Raw genomic sequence first — 6,573 nt, 5'->3', positions numbered from 1 at the left:
CCTGACCTCCCCAATGCTAACGCTCCTGACCTCCCCAATGCTAACGCTCCTGACCTCCCCAATGCTAACACTCCTGACCTCCCCAATGCTAACGCTCCTGACCTTCGCAATGCTATCGCCCCTGACCTCCCCAATGCTAACGCTCCTGACCTCCCCAATGCTAACACTCCTGACCTCCCCAATGCTAATGCTCCTGACCTCCCCAATGCTAACGCTCCTGACCTCCCCAATGCTAACGCTCCTGACCTCCCCAATGCTAACACTCCTGACCTCCCCAATGCTAATGCTCCTGACCTCCCCAATGCTAACGCTCCTGACCTCCCCAATGCTAACACTCCTGACCTTCCCAATGCTAACACTCCTGACCTTCGCAATGCTAACACTCCTGACCTCCCCAATGCTAATGCTCCTGACCTCCCAATGCTAACGCTCCTGACCTCCCCAATGCTAACGCTCCTGACCTCCCCAATGCTAACTCTCCTGACCTCCCCAATGCTAACGCTCCTGACCTCCCCAATGCTAACGCTCCTGACCTCCCCAATGCTAACTCTCCTGACCTCCCCAATGCTAACACTCCTGACCTCCCCAATGCTAACGCTCTTGACCTCCCCAATGCTAACACTCCTGACCTCCCCAATGCTAATGCTCCTGACCTCCCCAATGCTAACACTCCTGACCTCCCCAATGCTAACGGTCCTGACCTCCCCAATGCTAACGCTCCTGACCTTCGCAATGCTAACACTCCTGACCTCCCCAATGCTAACACTCCTGACCTCCCCAATGCTAACACTCCTGACCTTCGCAATGCTAACAATCCTGACCTCCCCAATGCTAACGCTCCTGACCTCCCCAATGCTAACGCTCCTGACCTCCCCAATGCTAACGCTCCTGACCTCCCCAATGCTAACACTCCTGACCTCCCCAATGCTAACACTCCTGACCTCCCCAATGCTAACGCTCCTGACCTCCCCAATGCTAACGCTCCTGACCTCCCCAATGCTAACTGCTCCTGACCTCCCCAATGCTAATGCTCCTGACCTTCCCAATGCTAACGCTCCTGACCTCCCCAATGCTAACGCTCCTGACCTCCCCAATTGCTAACATCTCCTGACCTCCCCAATGCTAACACTCCTGACCTCCCCAATGCTAACGCTCCTGACCTCCGCAATGCCAACACTCCTGACCTCCCAATGCTAACGCTCCTGACCTCCCCAATGCTAACGCTCATGACCTCCCCCAATACTAACGCTCCTGACCTCCCCAATTTTAACACCCCTGACCTCCACAATGCTAACGCTCCTGACCTCCCAATGCTAAGGCTCCCTGACTCCCCAATACTAACGCTCCCTGACCTCCCCAATGCTAACGCTCCTGACCTCCCCAATGCTAAGGCCCCTAACCTTCCCAATGCTAAGGCCCCTGACCTCCCCAATACTAACGCTCCTGACCTCCCCAATGCTAACGCCCCTGACCACCCCAATGCTAACACTCCTGACCTCCCCAATGCTAATGCACCTGACCTCCCCAATGCTAACGCCCCTGACCACCCCAATGCTAACACTCCTGACCTCCCCAATGCTAATGCTCCTGATCTCCCCAATGCTAACGCTCCTGACCTCCCCAATGCTAACGCTCCTGACATTCCCAATGCTATAGCTCCAGATCTTTGCAATGCTAACGCTCCTGACCTCCCCAATGCTAACGCTCCTGACCTCCCCAATGCTAACGCTCCTGACCTCCCCAATGCTAACGCTCCTGACCTCCCCAATGCTAACGCTCCTGACCTCCCCAATGCTAACACTCCTGACCACCCCAATGCTAACGATCCTGACCTCCCCAATACTAACACCCATGACCTTCGCAATGCTAACACTCCTGACCTCCCCAATTTTAACACCCCTGACCTTCACAATGCTAACGCTCCTGACCTCCCCAATGCTAAGGCCCCTGACCTCCCCAATACTAACGCTCCTGACCTCCCCAATGCTAACGCTCCTGACCTCCCCAATGCTAAGGCCCCTGACCTCCCCAATACTAACGCTCCTGACCTCCCCAATGCTAACGCTCCTGACCTCCCCAATGCTAACGCCCCTGACCACCCCAATGCTAACACTCCTGACCTCCCCAATGCTAATGCACCTGACCTCCCCAATGCTAACGCCCCTGACCACCCCAATGCTAACACTCCTGACCTCCCCAATGCTAATGCACCTGACCTCCCCAATGCTAACGCCCCTGACCACCCCAATGCTAACACTCCTGACCTCCCCAATGCTAATGCTCCTGATCTCCCCAATGCTAACGCTCCTGACCTCCCCAATGCTAACGCTCCTGACATTCCCAATGCTATAGCTCCAGATCTTTGCAATGCTAACGCTCCTGACCTCCCCAATGCTAACGCTCCTGACCTCCCCAATGCTAACGCTCCTGACCTCCCCAATGCTAACGCTCCTGACCTCCCCAATGCTAACGCTCCTGACCTCCCCAATGCTAACACTCCTGACCACCCCAATGCTAACGATCCTGACCTCCCCAATACTAACACCCATGACCTTCGCAATGCTATCGCCCCTGACCTCCCCAATGCTAACGCTCCTGACCTCCCCAATGCTAACACCCATGACCTTCGCAATGCTAACACTCCTGACCTTCGCAATGCTAACGCTCCTGACCTTCGCAATGCGATCGCCCCTGACCTCCCCAATGCTAACGCTCCTGACCTCCCCAATGCTAACACTCCTGACCTCCCCAATGCTAATGCTCCTGACCTCCCCAATGCTAACGCTCCTGACCTCCCCAATGCTAACGCTCCTGACCTCCCCAATGCTATCGCTCCTGACCTCCCCAATGCTAACACTCCTGACCACCCCAATGCTAACGATCCTGACCTCCCCAATGCTAACGCTCCTGACCTCCCCAATGCTAACGCTCCTGACATTCCCAATGCTATAGCTCCAGATCTTTGCAATGCTAACGCTCCTGACCTCCCCAATGCTAACGCTCCTGACCTCCCCAATGCTAACGCTCCTGACCTCCCCAATGCTAACGCTCCTGACCTCCCCAGTGCTAACGCTCCTGACCTCCCCAATGCTAACACTCCTGACCACCCCAATGCTAACGATCCTGATCTCCCCAATACTAACACCCATGACCTTCGCAATGCTATCGCCCCTGACCTCCCCAATGCTAACGCTCCTGACCTCCCCAATGCTAACACCCATGACCTTCGCAATGCTAACACTCCTGACCTTCGCAATGCTAACGCTCCTGACCTTCGCAATGCTATCGCCCCTGACCTCCCCAATGCTAACGCTCCTGACCTCCCCAATGCTAACGCTCCTGACCTCCCCAATGCTAACACTCCTGACCTCCCCAATGCTAACACTCCTGACCTCCGCAATGCTATCGCCCCCTGACCTCCCCAATGCTAACGCTCCTGACCTCCCCAATGCTAACACTCCTGACCTCCCCAATGCTAACTGCTCCTGACCTCCCCAATGCTAACGCTCCTGACCTCCCCAATGCTAACGCTCCTGACCTCCCCAATGCTAACGCTCCTGACCTCCCCAATGCTAACACTCCTGACATCCCCAATGCTAATGCTCCTGACCTCCCCAATGCTAACGCTCCTGACCTCCCCAATGCTAACACTCCTGACCTCCCCAATGCTAACGCTCCTGACCTCCCCAATGCTAACGCTCCTGACCTCCCCAATGCTAACGCTCCTGACCTCCCCAATGCTAACGCTCCTGACCTCCCCAATGCTAACACTCCTGACCTTCGCAATGCTAACACTCCTGACCTCCCCAATGCTAACGCTCCTGACCTCCCCAATGCTAACGCTCCTGACCTCCCCAATGCTAACGCTCCTGACCTCCCCAATGCTAACTCTCCTGACCTCCCCAATGCTAACGCTCCTGACCTCCCCAATGCTAACGCTCCTGACCTCCCCAATGCTAACTCTCCTGACCTCCCCAATGCTAACACTCCTGACCTCCCCAATGCTAACGCTCCTGACCTCCCCAATGCTAACGCTCCTGACCTCCCCAATGCTAACGCTCCTGACCTCCCCAATGCTAACACTCCTGACCTCCCCAATGCTAACACTCCTGACCTCCCCAATGCTAACGCTCCTGACCTCCCCAATGCTAACGCTCCTGACCTCCCCAATGCTAATGCTCCTGACCTCCCCAATGCTAACGCTCCTGACCTCCCCAATGCTAACGCTCCTGACCTCCCCAATGCTAACGCTCCTGACCTCCCCAATGCTAACGCTCATGACCTCCCCAATGCTAACGCTCCTGACCTCCCCAATTTTAACACCCCTGACCTTCACAATGCTAACGCTCCTGACCTCCCCAATGCTAAGGCCCCTGACCTCCCCAATACTAACGCTCCTGACCTCCCCAATGCTAACGCTCCTGACCTCCCCAATGCTAAGGCCCCTGACCTCCCCAATGCTAACACTCCTGACCTCCCCAATGCTAACGCACCTGACCTCCCCAATGCTAACGCCCCTGACCACCCCAATGCTAACACTCCTGACCTCCCCAATGCTAATGCACCTGACCTCCCCAATGCTAACGCCCCTGACCACCCCAATGCTAACCCTCCTGACCTCCCCAATGCTAATGCTCCTGATCTCCCCAATGCTAACGCTCCTGACCTCCCCAATGCTAACGCTCCTGACCTCCCCAATGCTATAGCTCCAGATCTTTGCAATGCTAACGCTCCTGACCTCCCCAATGCTAACGCTCCTGACCTCCCCAATGCTAACGCTCCTGACCTCCCCAATGCTAACGCTCCTGAGCTCCCCAATGCTAACGCTCCTGACCTCCCCAATGCTAACAGCTCCTGACCTCCCAATGCTAACACTCCTGACCTCCCCAATGCTAACACCTCTGACCTCCCCAATGCTAACACTCCTGACCTCCCCAATGCTAACACTCCTGACCTCCCAATACTAACGCTCCTGACCTCCCCAATGCTAACACTCCTGACCCCCCAATGCTAACCTCCTGACCTCCCCAATACTAACACCCATGACCTTCGCAATGCTAACACTCCTGACCTCCCCAATGCTAACGCTCCTGACCTCCCCAATGCTAACGCTCCTGACCTCCCCAATGCTAACACCCATGACCTTCGCAATGCTAACGCTCCTGACCTTCGCAATGCTATCGCCCCTGACCTCCCCAATGCTAACGCTCCTGACCTCCCCAATGCTAACACTCCTGACCTCCCAATGCTAATGCTCCTGACCTCCCCAATGCTAACGCCCCTGACCACCCCAATGCTAACACTCCTGACCTCCCCAATGCTAACGCTCCTGACCTCCCCAATGCTAACGCTCCTGACCTCCCCAATGCTAACACTCCTGACCTCCCCAATGCTAAGGCACCTGACCTCCCCAATGCTAACGCTCCTGACCTCCCCAATGCTAACGCTCCTGACCTCCCCAATGCTAACGCTCCTGACCTCCCCAATGCTAACGCTCCTGACCTCCCCAATGCTAACACTCCTGACCTTCCCAATGCTAACACTCCTGACCTCCCCAATGCTAATGCTCCTGACCTCCCCAATGCTAACGCTCCTGACCTCCCCAATGCTAACGCTCCTGACCTCCCCAATGCTAACGCTCCTGACCTCCCCAATGCTAACGCTCCTCACCTCCCCAATGCTAACACTCCTGACCTCCCCAATGCTATCACTCCTGACCTTCCAATGCTAATGCTCCTGACCTCCCCAATGCTAACGCTCCTGACCTCCCCAATGCGAGCACTCTTGACCTCCCCAATGCTAACACTCCTGACCTCCCCAATGCTAACGCTCCTGACCTCCCCAATGCTAACGCTCCTGACATTCCCAATGCTATAGCTCCAGATCTTTGCAATGCTAACGCTCCTGACCTCCCCAATGCTAACGCCCCTGACCTTCGCAATGCTAACGCTCCTGACCTCCCCAATACTAACACTCCTGACTCTCCCAATGCTATAGCTCCAGATCCCTTTGCAAAGCTAACGCTCCTGACCTCCCCATGCTACGCTCCTGACCCTCCCCAATGCTAACCGCTCTGACCTCACCAATGCTTTAACGCTCCTGACCTCCCCCAGTGCTAACGCTCCCTGACATCCCCACTGTCACCACTCCTGTACCCACCCCAATGCTACCGATCCTGACCTCCCCCATACTAACCCCATGACCTTCGCAATGCTATCGCCCCTGACCTCCCCAATGCTAACGCTCTGGACCCTCCCCAATGCTAACACCCATGACCTTCGCAATGCTAACACTCCTGACCTTCGCAATGCTACCGCTCCTGCACCTTCGCAATGCTCTCGCCCCCTCCTGACCTCCCCAATGCTTCACGCTCCTGACCTCCCCAATGCTACCGTCCCTGACCCTCCCCAATGCTAACACTCCTGACCCCCCAATGCTAACGCTCCTGACCCTTCGCAATGCTACGCCCATGACCTCCCCAATGCTAACGCTCCTGACCTCCCCAATGCTAACACTCCTGACCTCCCCAATGCTAATGCTCCTGACCTCCCCAATGCTAACGCTCCTGACCTC

Source organism: Scyliorhinus canicula, chromosome 16, assembly GCF_902713615.1.
Source record: "Scyliorhinus canicula chromosome 16, sScyCan1.1, whole genome shotgun sequence".
Taxonomy (NCBI): domain Eukaryota; kingdom Metazoa; phylum Chordata; class Chondrichthyes; order Carcharhiniformes; family Scyliorhinidae; genus Scyliorhinus; species Scyliorhinus canicula.
The sequence above is the reverse complement of the archived record's forward strand: the minus strand, read 5'-3'. Positions refer to the sequence as shown.